Genomic DNA, 14120 nt, shown 5'->3' on the forward strand with positions numbered 1-14120 from the left:
AGGCAGTAATGTTGCCTTCTACTTAAACGGTGAGTACAGTTAACAACAAAACTTCGCCTCTTTACTACGTGCTTATCATAATATATATATCGATTACGGCAAGAACGTAGCACAAAAAGAGCGGGCAGTTGCTAAACCGCGAATTCAGCAGAAAACAAAAGAGCACGATTGGCGAAGGAACGCGGAGCAACTCAAACGGTCACGATTGTTGCAAGTAGTAACAGACGCCGCGAGTCAGCCAAACATTTTAACGATCCCTATAACCCGCTGACTTTACAACTCGCCTCGGCGGCGATCCACTCGGCTGGTTGACTGAGACTTATACAGCAGAGCATCCACATGCTTCTCCGTTGCTTTAAAGCATGAAAGTATAACAACACAATAAACCTGTCCCGTTCTCCACCCACACCGTTCCTGACTCGTTACCTACTTTCGCTCGCCTTCTCCGCGTAATAAGCCTTCAACATTGCACGTTTTCTACCAACTACGCTTCGCCCTCAGCCAACCTCTTCCGTGCTGCTCACCCCGCACATGCGCCACGAAGTCAGAGCTTCTGCCTTGATCGGTGCATAAATAGGTTTGCCAAAAGTTTATCATGGATTAGTCTCCGGCATTGTACTCCGTTTTGGTGGTAAGGAACAAGCCATGGAGAAGACGAGGATAAGCATCGCCGGTAGGCGAGTACACAGGTGGAAGCAGCAGCGGAGGAAGGTGACTCGAGTACACCGAGGGTGTCTACCTACTCGGCTACACACTCATCCTCTCTTCTCCACAGCCGAGCTAGTGCACGTTCGAGCGAGTTCAACGAGGCAACTGCTTATGGCATCATAACCAAGCTTACGAAATGCTCGTCGTTGTCGTCGTCGTCGTCGTCGACGTCGCAATGGCGACGTCGCACCCATTTCACGTCGAGCCAGAGTCTGGGGCCAACGCTGGAGCTTGCCTCGAGGTCGGTTAGACCCGGTTGAAGCCGCTTGATTCCACTCTAGAGTGGAGCGCGCTTCCGCGGGTCATCCGACCGTACACCGCGAGCGGAATGAAGACGTTTACGTGGGTAAACCTCGACGCCTTCAACGAATTTTCCGCGAGGGTACAAGCACGCCGTTAGTTGAACACACGACGCCACTACCGCGGTATCTTCGTGTGCTCCATCGCGTCGCGAACTGTCTGCTGCAGCAACCGAGGACTCCCGCGATTTTAAAGCTTGGTAATGTGAAAACCGGTCGTAGTAGAGGGGTGGCGAGTGAAACTGTTTGCCGAGTGGGGTGTAACGTGCCGGAAGTCGTTTACGGGAGAAACGATACCTGCTGGCAGCAGTTCTGCCAACTTTGTTTAACGCGATACCAGTCGGCACGTATTTTTGTTGAATTTTATGATATGCGTGGTGTGTCTTATACGAAGAATTAAAAATCATCAGATTTTAAAAAGCAGAACTCAGTTCGTGTAAAGTACACGTATACGAGAACACGTTCCTCGAAGAAAATTGAATCGAATAAATCGCTGGATCTAAAAATGTTAATTAAAGGTAAATAACTAAAGAGTTTCGTATGTTAGAGATGTAATTTCGTGGGAGATTAATTTTTTCAACGTATCCGACTCTTCCTTTAATCAATAGACAACTGTATATACTAAATAATACATTTTACATAATGTACAAATACTCCAGGCGAATGATGTTTTACGAAGTTTCAAATGGAAACGATTTGAATAAGACGTATATTCCTTCTTTCCATTAAATAAGCGCAGCACAACTTATAACGAAGGAAATTAAAATAATGGAAGGAAATGAAATATCATTTTTCTTCGCAATTCTTAAAGAATGTTTCTAAAGAATTTTTCCAAAGAAATGAGCGAGAACAAAGAAAAAATAGTTGCTCATATTTTCGAGATAGATTCCGAGTTTAATTTCGATAAACATTATTGCTAGAAAAATAATTGTTCTACGAAGAAGTATTCGTGGTTCTTTTTCCAAGTCCCGGATTCTCGAGACAACGTAACCAACGAAAACCGCTAGAGGATTTGCCAACTCCGGTGTGTACTGCCCCGTGAAAGTTTTCTCATGTTGAATTCAGAAAGCTATTCTTTCGGAAAACGAATACCAGTTAGATACTCCCTTCCAGATTTAATTCAACAACTTCGTCTCTCTGACTCTCTGAAAATGTAATGTCGGCGTTTAATAAAATACGAGTAAAATGCAATTACTGTGAGATATGGCGACACGAACGCAAGTTCGCAACGCAAGAATATCTTTTATACCTTTAATTACTTAATAATGAAATTTCGAATTTCAGCAATTCGTTTGATCTATGCTGGACGACATCTAATCCCACGAAGCCAATCCTTTTATTGCACACACGCATACAGTATGATTCTAGTAATTATGCTTGGCTTTATATGTGTTTCAAATTAGAGAAAGATCGTGCAAAAAAATTTTACTCGTCAGGATCTATCATTCTGTAATGTGAATTTTTTACATTTTAAATCTTCGACGTTTCGATCTTAAATTACACGTAATTATCAAAAATTATCGATGAAAGCTGGAACTATTATACATAGTTTTTGTATCGAGCGATAGAAAAATAATATTTTACACGTCATTCGTTCAAAACTTCTCCTAGTTTTATATCTGATCTCCCAATAATATCTTCAAATGTTATTTGCAATTTGGAAGCAAACGATCTATCAATTTTATAACTATTTTATTGAAAACCGAATCGATTTGAGTAGAATCAGCAGGAAAAAGTAGTTGGAAAGTTGAAGGAATTATCTGCACCATTTTAAAACACGTGGAATAATAATGCAAACGTCGTTACTGTAACAGAATAAATTTAGCAAGGGTGGAAGGAGAGGCACAGTTACCAAGGACGAAACGAAGCGTATTCGTTGAATGTTCGATAAAGCGGGGAACGCTGACGATATATTATTCAAAGGACCTTTATCTTCGAAAGTAGATTCTATCGTGCTCCTTATTTCGGACTCGAGTTCTTGCCTCTATTTACGGCCACTTAGATCGAATGGATCCCACGGTACAGGCTCAATTAAACGAGTGATAGCGCTGTAAAAAATTTGCTGCTTCGCGAAATCTTTTTTCATGTACACGTCCTTCCTTTCATTTTCTTTTATAGTCGATGTGTCGTGGATTTCTTATCACAAAGGTGGGGCCATCGTTTCGAGGTAGAAAACTCGCAGGCAGCGCAATGACAAGAAAGCATACGAAGTTTTATTCGAGTGCACACGATGACATATAAAAGTTTTCTCATGCAGCAGTCAGAGAGTTGTTCTGGCGAATATGCGAACGTGATCGTATTCTGCGTCTGAATTTAATACACTTCTGCGTTATTTATACGCTTAGCTGCAGACTGCAGGAACAATGTATTTCGATAATACAAATTTCATAGATTAAATACGATTGCTTCCGAGGGATATCTTTTTATTTTTTTAATTACGATATCTATTTAGTTTGGATAGTTTTATCGTCGTTGAGAATTCACATGCGTGCAAATAAAAAAATGGTTCGCGTCGCGTTCTGTAAAATTCCTTAATGTGCGTTTCTAATTCATTTGTCCGCATGCTAATTTCATGTTACGTTATATAAAGTAGAAAATCGTTGTATAAGACATGTAATAGAATGACACATTGTTAGTCGGCTAGTTTGCTCTCAATTGTCAAATATTGGATCTTGTCATTGAACGAAGTGCATTTACGTATAGAAGTTCTACGAATTTACACACGAAGACGAACAAGACATTTGCATGAGAGAAAATGTCCGCGTAGTATCTAAAGTGGTGTACAGTCTTGGATAAAATTTCCGTCCAAGCGCTTATACTTGTCATTTATTGTTACAAAGAAAAAAAAACACAATCCTATTTTATTCACACTATAAATATTTTCCTTTCAATGAACATGTATCTTCAAAATATTCATTTTATATACGACGATATACACGATGTTTTAAAGTTCCATTTATATGAAATGTTAAATTTCGTCTCCTCCAAAAATTACGTCCCATCGTTTCTCCCATTGTTTTTCTGCAACTTGATATTAAATAGGACAGTTAGGTGAAAATTACGACGAAGTGGAGTCTTATTTACGACCGCCGCGTCGCGTTGCGTCGTGGAAGCATGCAATATTCGCCCTCTTCGTATTTCGGACTGTACATCGAGGCTCTCTAGGCGCAAGCTCAGGCTTGGCATGAGATTGGACCACATTGCACAGCTGCAAAGTACCGCATTTTCTAAATCCCATGGGTCGAAAGGCGCAAAATTCTTCCTGACGAAGTAGTAGAGAAGAATATACAGGTGCTGAGAGTTATCTTAAATGACTAAGAAGAACCACGAAACACTCTTACGAATGGAAAGTATTGTAGCAGCGCGACAATTTTTCTTAACGGGAACAGCGTAATTCATTTCGTTGTTGATTCAACGTTGAACGAAACTTGTGTACAATATTCTAATGAGAAAGATATAAATTATACGCAATGCTATTTACATTCATTACATTCATTATTCATAAGACTGCTTGCATTAAGGTTAGAAGTCCTTTTATCAATCGAGAAAAATCTTCCTAATCTGACTTATGATGCAGAAATTGAAGAATCCAAAGACGAAGAGTTAATCAATTAACAAAGTAGTTCCATCAGATTTGTCACATACAGACGCTGTCCCGTATTGCCGTGATGATTATAAAGAGTGAAATCATTGCAGTTCAATATACCGGTAATCTCGTAATTAAAATATATTTTGTCAAAAATAAGGGTCCGAATATTTTTGGACAGTAGTGCGTATTACAATTTTCACCTCAAATAATAATTAACTTAATATTTCTATTATTTATCTTCCACTCTTTTCTTTCGTGAATATTCTATTTGCAACACTAATACTGATTATTTAATCCTTTGTTCAGAATCTAAAGCATTATTTCAATTTTTGTTTAGTGTATCCCAACAGTGAAAAATATTGCTTTGTGATATGAGAGTACAAGGTTGAAAGTGGGAGATCGTAACGTGTAAAATGTCGAACACGTAAAATATGAGGATGATATGCCGGACCAAGGTACTTCACGGTTATGTAAGATTTCCTGCTAGATGCAAACCTCAGCAGTATCGGGAGACATCACGTGTCGGCAAACGTGAAAGCAATTTTCTATAGATGGCTCGCTGCTTTGACCTGATAATAATGAAATACTATTTAAAAATAGAGACAGTACTTTAGTTACAAGTATTGTTAATAAAATACTAGTTCGAAGTTGAAACCAAAATTGCAACTATAACCGTACTAAATGTATGATACGTATAATACATGTTAGCGTTCCTTCTTGCCAATATAATGCTAGATAGCCCGTCGCTATTTAACTTTACCGATAATTTATGACTGGGCCAAGGGATCAGTAAGCCGCAGACTCGAATTTGCCGAGCTATAAGATGTCGATGACACGTCTATTCGGAGGATACATGAAACAGTTTGACGAAAAATAAATCGATACAGAGATAGATCGATGGCAGGCGATTCGACATTGAGATTTTGCTTAAAGGATCTGGCAATAGTTTTGATGCTAACATATATATCTAAGTTGTAATATAATACGCGATTCCTCTTGTTTCTATTCTGTTTACGGCTCGCGGAAAATTTTCCAAAAGAGAAGATTGGCTTGTTGCTTCGAAAGCTGGTTAGGGAATGTTTGAAGGAGTTTCCGTGGAATTCCGTGGAGTGGGAAAAAATAGAAGAGGTTAAAAGGCTGACGTTGCCGGGGGTGTCTCTGGTCTCCGTCTCGTCTACGGGTTGTAACAGGTACATCCGGCTCGAGGCCGTTTGTTCTTAAACAATGGTTGTAAAAGTGACTCTCGTTGAGCAACGGCTCGACATGGCACAACGCGCGGTTTCCAGATTCAAAGAAAGACCAGAATAACCGTAACGTGAATCATAATTCATTAATCATACATTGCTAGAAATAAAACTGCAATCAGAAAAAGATATGTAATATATTCAATTACGTATGTCGTTTATATAAAATACGCAAAATCTATGTAATATGAAAAATACGCGCTTGTATAAAAATCCGCGATCTACTAATAATAAATGAACGAATAATGCTCCTGCGTGTAGAGATATTACCTGGTAGTGGTATTTTTTGACACTCTTTTTTTCGAGTATTCGCTTGAAAAAATCTATCATAGAATTTTCTGTTCGTTGTACTCACTACGTTCTATTTTCACAATATACTGGTCGCACTCAATAATTCTTTGATCCCTACATATACAAAAATACGGGTTAGGATTTTATTCTCTACGAGCCTCTACCACACTCAATATTTAAGAAATATTTGTATATCGACGCTTCATTCAGTCTCATATTAATAATAATTTAAAAAATTCTTAAAAATATGTAAATTATTTATTTATTGTTATTTATATGTATTTACATTTTATATTTTTCTATATTTATACACGCATTGAAAGATGGTGGCATCGAGATATAAATAAATATCTATCGAAATAAAAACTTCGGTGTATACAAATGCTTGAAAACTGAAAAGGGGAAATTCCATATACCTTCTATATTTTCTTTTGTATACTTTTACTATAATACGATTAAATAAAATCTAGAAATTTTTAAATATAAAAATATTTCCGAAATTTAAAAGAACCATATATTGCATATTAAACGAATAAAAACTCTTTTCATTTAAGGAAATATAACATCACTTCAAATCAGACATCTCCGTCTTACCAATCAATCTTACCAATCAAACATGCATTATATCTGTTTCCTACTGCAGAGAAACCAAGATTCGATTGAAATTTACACGTTTGATTTTCCTGAAAACACTGGAGCAAAGGAGCGATACAGAGATCAACAATTCTATGCAATTCCTCTAATGATTTGGCTCGTAGAATTTCCAGCACATAGATTCGAGGAGGGCAATAAACTTTCGAGTACCACTTACGTCTAAGAAGTTTCGGTAACTTGCGCTAAATTAATTATGTTACGCGTACGATCCTACGTAGTGTATCACGTCAAGCATTATAGACGCGCAACAAGCTAGTGGCAGCGTAACATCACCAAGTATCCCATGGATTGACACGGTTAATGCTACCACTTGCGACAGCTTTCTCAAGGATCAGCGAATCGGCTGTTAATTATCTCAGCAATGTAAACATTTGCTTCCATTTAATTATGGATCTCGAGAAATTACGCTAATCGATCGAACGTATAAACGAACGTGTTACGCATTTACGCTGGATCCGTGGAAAGATCCGTACAAAGAAAATCAGCTTACGGCTTGTTTTAAACGACGCTCGGTACGAAAGGTACGATTTTCTGTTTATCAGGCGTTTAGCAATTATAATAGTATTTCACAAACGATTCGACGAAATTTCGTATAAGAAAAAACTTTTCTCGTTATTTCGCTAAGCGTATTTCAGTCGGTTAAAGGGTGGAATTTTGTTCTGAACGCAAACCATCAGCTTCTTGGTTCCGCTTCTTCGCGGGATTAAATAGGGAGGATTAATTAAAGGTGAAATTCATCGGCGTTGAACGTATCGCGGCGCGGGTGCGTAATAAACGTTCGCCTAGAAAAGAAAAGGGGGAAGAAACGCGGATAAGAGCGGGCAAAGAGAGGCGATGGGTTTCCGCTGCGGTTGATTTATGAACGAAAATAATGATGCACGCTCGAACGGCTTCGTAGGTTAATCAACAAATGATTTTCTCTCTGTCTCTCGGTTTTTCCGTGAAGCACACGGCACCGTTGGGAGGAGAAACACGAGACGCTCCAGTGGTTCGCGAGAAACGAGCAGTAGAAAGGGCCGTAAGGATAATAGGGTCCCGAGTACAATAACGTGTGATCAAAGGGAGAGTGTCTAGTTATCCGAGTGCAACGGCACAAAACACACGGAGAATCGCAAATCGATAGAGGTGAAATCGTGTTGGCGAGGGTGCAATGCGGCAATGGCTCACCCCCTCCACCACCCTTCTCTCCTACTCTCTATCCCTTCTCCTTCTATCTGTCTCAATATCTGCACCCTATCTTTTTCTTCATCTCTTCTTTTCCATTCTCACACCGTCACACCGTCTTCCTCTCACCCTATTCAATCCATCTTCTTTTTTCTTATTTCTCTCAGCATATCCTCGCACGTTTTCCAGCTTTTCCTTTCTAACCGGTTTTCTCTTCGTGTATATACTTCTCTGTTCTTCCTCTCCTTTTCCTCCTCTTTCATGCAAAGTTCCTTCGTTTCTTTTGTAGGCGCAGGCTACTCGACACTCTTCATTTTCCTTCTCTCTTTTCCTACCACGGTTTGTCGTGTTTTGCGATGGTAGAAGCGAAATCAGTAGGCACCCCCCTATCAAAACACCAGCCCCGTCCCAGACCACAAGAGGCTAGTTAATGTTCGCGGGGAGATTCTTCCTTCCTCCGTCTCTTCGCCATTTCTTTGTCGATTCTATAGTCGAAATCTTTCGTTTCAATCAGAAATTTTGATAGAGCCACATCCTAGCCATATTGAATTATAATTTGACAACGAAGGCAAATTGATAGTGTGAATTCTTCCTCCAGGTCAATATTAAGCGTTAAATGAAGTTGATATTTTGATTACTTTAAACCTGTTGCTTGAATACTATATATCTGTGGCATGATAAATGTCTTTTTGAAATTTGTTTGAAAGCAAAATCTAGAACACTTCAAATATAAATACTGGAATCATATTAGATACATTAGATTCATAAATTTTACTCCTTTGTATCTTCCTTTGTTTTAGCAATTTCACAGACGAAAAGCATAAGGAATAGGACGATATGTCGTATCATATGCTATATCCTCACCTAACTGGTACAAAATAGTTTAGCTCTTTTTAGTTCAGACTACATACGTTGCTTCATTTTCACTAATCCACTTACTTACTTGCAGTCGTATTTCTCAATTTCCTGCTATTCGCACACGTTACTACTTAACAACTAACAAGATATCCAGCCAACGCAAAACATACACAATTACTATTATTTATGACTTAGAATTGTCTACTATTCATACCATACTATCGATGCTATTCACACTATTCAAACTTACTACTATTCATAACAAAAACCAACATATAGTCAGACTTCATACAGAAAAACTTCGTCGATAATTAAATCAATAAAAGATATAAAAACTACTCGATTACCGGGATCCTTTAAAGATTGGAAGAGTGTTTTATATCGTTATTCGCTTCCCTATAGTTTGAATAGTCGGAAAAATCAATCTATTCACTTGGATTTGACTGAGAGCGATCGATGCAGCCATTCGCGAAGGTGGAAACCGGAAGGAGGCCTCCTCCATAAGCTGTGAGACACGTCCTTGGCGTGGCGGCGAAGACAATGGGATATTAGATTGTAGCCAACGACGTGATTTGCCACAGGGGAAGGATTTTGGCTAGCCATTTCGCGTAATTACTGCGGTATCTGAGAGACGTTTAATCCCGTTTACAAAGCATTACCAGTTAATGGATATGTCGGGTCACAAACTCGCGGTGCAGTAACGGTGTTCAAAGTCGGGCTACTCGATACTGGCCACGGGGATTCATTGAAATTGAATATACTTCCCTTCGCTGGTGCCACCTGACCGTAACGAAAAGAGCCTGGATTTGTTTGAAAGCGGTAAACATGGTGGCGAGGTGTAAATACGTGTACCGGCTGAATTTCAAGAGCGAGGTACAGTCAACTGTGAAACGGAGTTTTAGTCATGGTTTACGGAAATTGTTACGGTCTCCATTGTTCCTGAACTGTTCTTACTTCAATTGCTAATGTCTTAATGCGTTAAAAGGTTGTTAAGTTAAAAGTTGCACTTTGAATTAATCGATAACGATGCACAATACTTTGACAATTTTGTGTTCTCTTACATTTACGATATACCATGCTAATTTCAATGATGACAAATTTTTCATTAATCCGAGCTCTATTTTCACCATGCATTTATTACCACGTGATATTTAAAAATCTATAGACATATTCTTATTCGTTTCTTTTATATTATACCTTCTATAATATTTCCTATATTATCCTAATTTGAACACCACCAAATTTTCCAAGATCCAAATATCTCTATCTTCGACACAAATACACTACTTTCATTATTCTCTTACGATCTCCATTTTGCAATAATTTGACGATGGTTTGAATTACACGGATCAGTTTCCCATGGGATTTAATAGGATCAGCCGTGAAATCCTTGACAAGATTCGAGATGCACAGAGGGAACTCACCTAATGGTTGTTCACGATCACCGTCGTCGTCTAGATCATCGTCTTAGGTCCGTCATTTGCGGACGCCGTAGAAACTTGGTCTCATAAAATCAAACGGTCAAACTTGGTCGTCCGAGGTAGCACGAGATCAGCCCCAGTGCCGTATAAAATAGCGTAATGCCCGAGGTACGTCGATCGGAATCAGGTGCAGCCAATTTGGCCGCCGTCCAAAACCCTTGGCATGTAAATCCAGTTTGGAGGCATCAATGCTGATGGTACCGACCGGAGATCGAGCGGAATAGCATGCTCTCGACGGTCAGGGCCGATCAGCCGTGCTACACAGACTTGTTTTTCGTTCGTTCCACATACAACACCCAGTCGAACCTTGAAAAATTTCTTGTTGAACTCGATGATTCGGCCAGTTGCATTAAAATTTTCGCGATCCCACGGTAACTACATAGTTTCACTATCGATTTAACTATTATGTACTTGAACTGGGCTGATCACCCGAGTAACTGCAATTGCGTGTGCTCGCTTCTATTTCAAATCGAAGCATATGGAATTAAGAAAGTGTCAGAAATGAAACGCGTACGTATACTAAATTTATTGTAATAGTATAACTGAACTTTCTTTGACTTGAACGTAAATAGAGCGTTATTAGATCGGTGCATATGAAACGTCGTTTATTGAAATAAAATGTTAGCTGTTCTTTCAGGACATCATGCACAGCATATTCCTAAAGAAACCATTTGCATCCGTGAATCGAAATACGTTAAAAATATAAACTTACGACAAAGAATGCTTTTAATCAATTTCGTTACTTCCATTCACTGAATCCTTTCGCTTATCCTGAAGAAAATTTCTACAGATGTCTCGTGCGTATTCTACGGAACGCATCAGTGACAGAGCAAGCAAACGTCAGGCTCGAAGGATTATCATCGGCTGTAGATCGAAATCAGAACAGCAAGTTCAGGAGAACCTGCGGATTGTTCGTAGCTGAGTGGCACGATAATGGTATCGAAAGCAAGCCTCAAACCGCATCGAGGTTCGATTTTATTTCCCTCTTGCTTTCCCATCGCATTTTCCACGAGCTTCGTTGCGTGCAATTTCCTCAGTCTTACGTAACTTCCTTGTCGCTCCTTGGAGCTCCTCACTGGCCTCCGCCGGCGTTCTCACGCGAAAGTTCCGTGCCACGACAAACGGTTTCCTTTTATTAATGTTCAGTGCCGACGAATACGTCAGACGTTCCTTTATTTTCCGGTCCGCGTCTGAGGCGAATTTCCATATCGAGGCATTAACGACGGAAGTGCAAGCTGCTCAACGGCGATAAAAGTAAACGTCTCGAGGAAAGTACCGTGCGAACCTCACAGGCGACGAGCACGCGATCTCTTTGCCATGACCCCGCTTGTGTATGGTGAAGCAACGTGCTTGTTGCTTCCCTTGTGTGCGTCCTTTGTCGATGATTCACGAACGTATGACGTTTCCAAAGAACGAACTCACTTGTGCAACACAAATTCAACACACACTCGTTTCAACGAGCATACGCTTTTGTGCGAGTCTTGAACAATCGGAAAAAGCGTGGCGTAGGGAGTACAAGATTTTGAAGCAAATCTGCGACGAATTTTAGGTGAAATTTTCACCCGAAATCTGGCAATTTTTGGCTTACGAGATGATTATAATCTTGCGAGGATGATCGAATGGTTTCTTCGTATAATGACTTTTAGACGTGAATGTATATGTTTGTACCGATTTGTCTAAAAAATGTGTAGTGCAATTTGAGGAAATTTGTAAGCCAATGTATTTTTATGGAACCAGTATTTTATTGAATTTTCTTTCAATGATTTTTTCATCATTTGTTAAACGCTAGTACCGTGCTACTTTTGCAGCCTTTTATCTTATTCTCGCACCTTTAATCAGTGTCAAAACGCTGAATTACTCGCAGCACGACGACCAAGCCTCCCCTTTTCCATGTAGGTATTCTCATCAAGCGTGCCAACCCTCGCACGATGGCACTTACATACGTGTCAGCAGCTAGCTCGACCGGCCGGAGGAAACTCGGTGCAAACTATATCGCGGCACTGAATAGCTCCGAGCTGAAGCGACCCTTCCACGAAACCGCGGCATCGGCCTCGGTGTTTATTAACCCCAGCCTACGCCATGCAGCTTCTGCTTTGGTCACGACTCTCTTTGTCGAATCTGTATCAACTGCGTGACAACGCACCTGAGGACCTCTAGAGTGTGAGATTCTTGACCTAATTCATTGGCCAGTTTGAAGAAGATTGAAGTATAAAAAGGTTTTTTGTAAATAATAAACTATTAAAAAACCGATACAACTCAAAATAAAATATAACATTGTTTTGTTAAAAGATTTCTCATCGAACATTTTTTTAAATGAAAACATATTTTTCAAATTATATCGCATTTGCAACATTCGTTTATTCCAGCGTATTTTAAAAAAGATTTAAGAAGTACTCGCCACTTTAATGAGGTCACAAACATGATTTCAACGAACACTCCGATAAATAATTAAAGCCTTAATTATTTGATCGAAGTAAATACGAATCAACCAGCGCGGAATGTCTAACTATATCTTACAGCTCGTTTTGTATTTTGCTGATTTGTCTACCGAGAACTATTCTCGATCAACAAACTTTTACCCAAGCAACGTCAACTCTTCTCCACTCGACTGGGGGCAAAACTTTCTTCGAACTTCCGAATCCGCCGTTTAACCTAAAGATTCCAGAAACATCTCTGCAGGAAATTCTCAAAAATGTTAACTATATCTCTTCTACTAAAGAGTGTCTAAAATCGTTGCAATTGTTTACGGAATAAGGTAAAAATGTCCAAACATTTTCATCGCTGAAAATAACAAACTCTAATCTCTCCCCAGACAGGATGTCGCTTGTATTTGGTAACGGTTACACCAACCACGGAAACCAAAATCTTCCAGCACGAAAATGCCCATAGCCAGCGATCGTGTCGCATATCCAAGCCACCAGAATTTCCGACAGCGTTGTCGTGCACACGTAGCCAAAGCCAGGCATCGACAAAAGTTGCCTTGCATTGAGCATTCATTGAAGCTGTTGCGGTCCGTGGGATCGCGGCCGTGCACAGAACTTCGTGTGTACGTACTTATCAGCACGTCCGTGACATACCTTTCTCCGTACTTACACGCCGCGACAACGTTTCCATGGAACTTTAAACACGCAGCCAGCCACGTACGGACAGAATGGTCCGAGATTAGAAGCGGCTCGTTATTGCGAATTGCCACATAGTTGAAATTGTACGAACCTCTGGAATTACAGCATATTCGTATACATATGTATATAGGTTACGCCAAACTGTTCGTCAAAATTTGATTGGTTATTAAAATATATAAAAGAAAGAGAGAGAGAGAGAGAGAAGAAAGGAATTTGATAGATATAAGTAGATCTAGATAACAAAGTATTTTTCTTTTATCTTGCTTTATTTTGTTACCTTGTTGAATTTCATGTAACACAGAATTTGCTAATATCCAGGCTAAGATGTGAAATGTATGTTACACAGCAATGAATACAGAAGGAAGCAAGTAGTTACATTGATGGGATTTTGTAAAAAAAAAGAAAATTTCAAGCAACAGTGACAAGAGTATAAGTAGGGAAATGTCCATTTGTAAATTGTGTTAATTTTATTATGGAAAGCGTTACTTTTATTCGCTTTGCAGAATATAAGATTTAAAAATTCATATCTCGTATTTTAGAACATTTTTGAAGAACCCTTCGCGTTTTGAGTAATAATCACAAACTCGTTGAATTTTGGACAAGGACCGTCCCTATTTATATAATCGTCACTGCAGCTTGTAATTAATAAATTTGTTCCTCTATATGTAACGTCTGTCTCATATTTAAAACATCGAACATTATTTTTACTT

General features: G+C 39.3%; 1 long non-coding RNA gene across 1 annotated transcript in view; it reads left to right on the forward strand.

The window, feature by feature from the left end:
- The first annotated feature begins 618 nt into the window (after window positions 1-618).
- Window positions 619-14120, forward strand: part of LOC126921695 (uncharacterized) — a 68494-nt gene continuing 54992 nt past the window's right edge. Inside the window, exon 1 of the long non-coding RNA XR_007712519.1 lies at window positions 619-1525. This is a non-coding gene — a long non-coding RNA (uncharacterized LOC126921695). The remainder of the gene's footprint in view (window positions 1526-14120) is intronic.

Source organism: Bombus affinis, chromosome 11 (assembly GCF_024516045.1).
Source record: "Bombus affinis isolate iyBomAffi1 chromosome 11, iyBomAffi1.2, whole genome shotgun sequence".
Lineage (NCBI taxonomy): Eukaryota > Metazoa > Arthropoda > Insecta > Hymenoptera > Apidae > Bombus > Bombus affinis.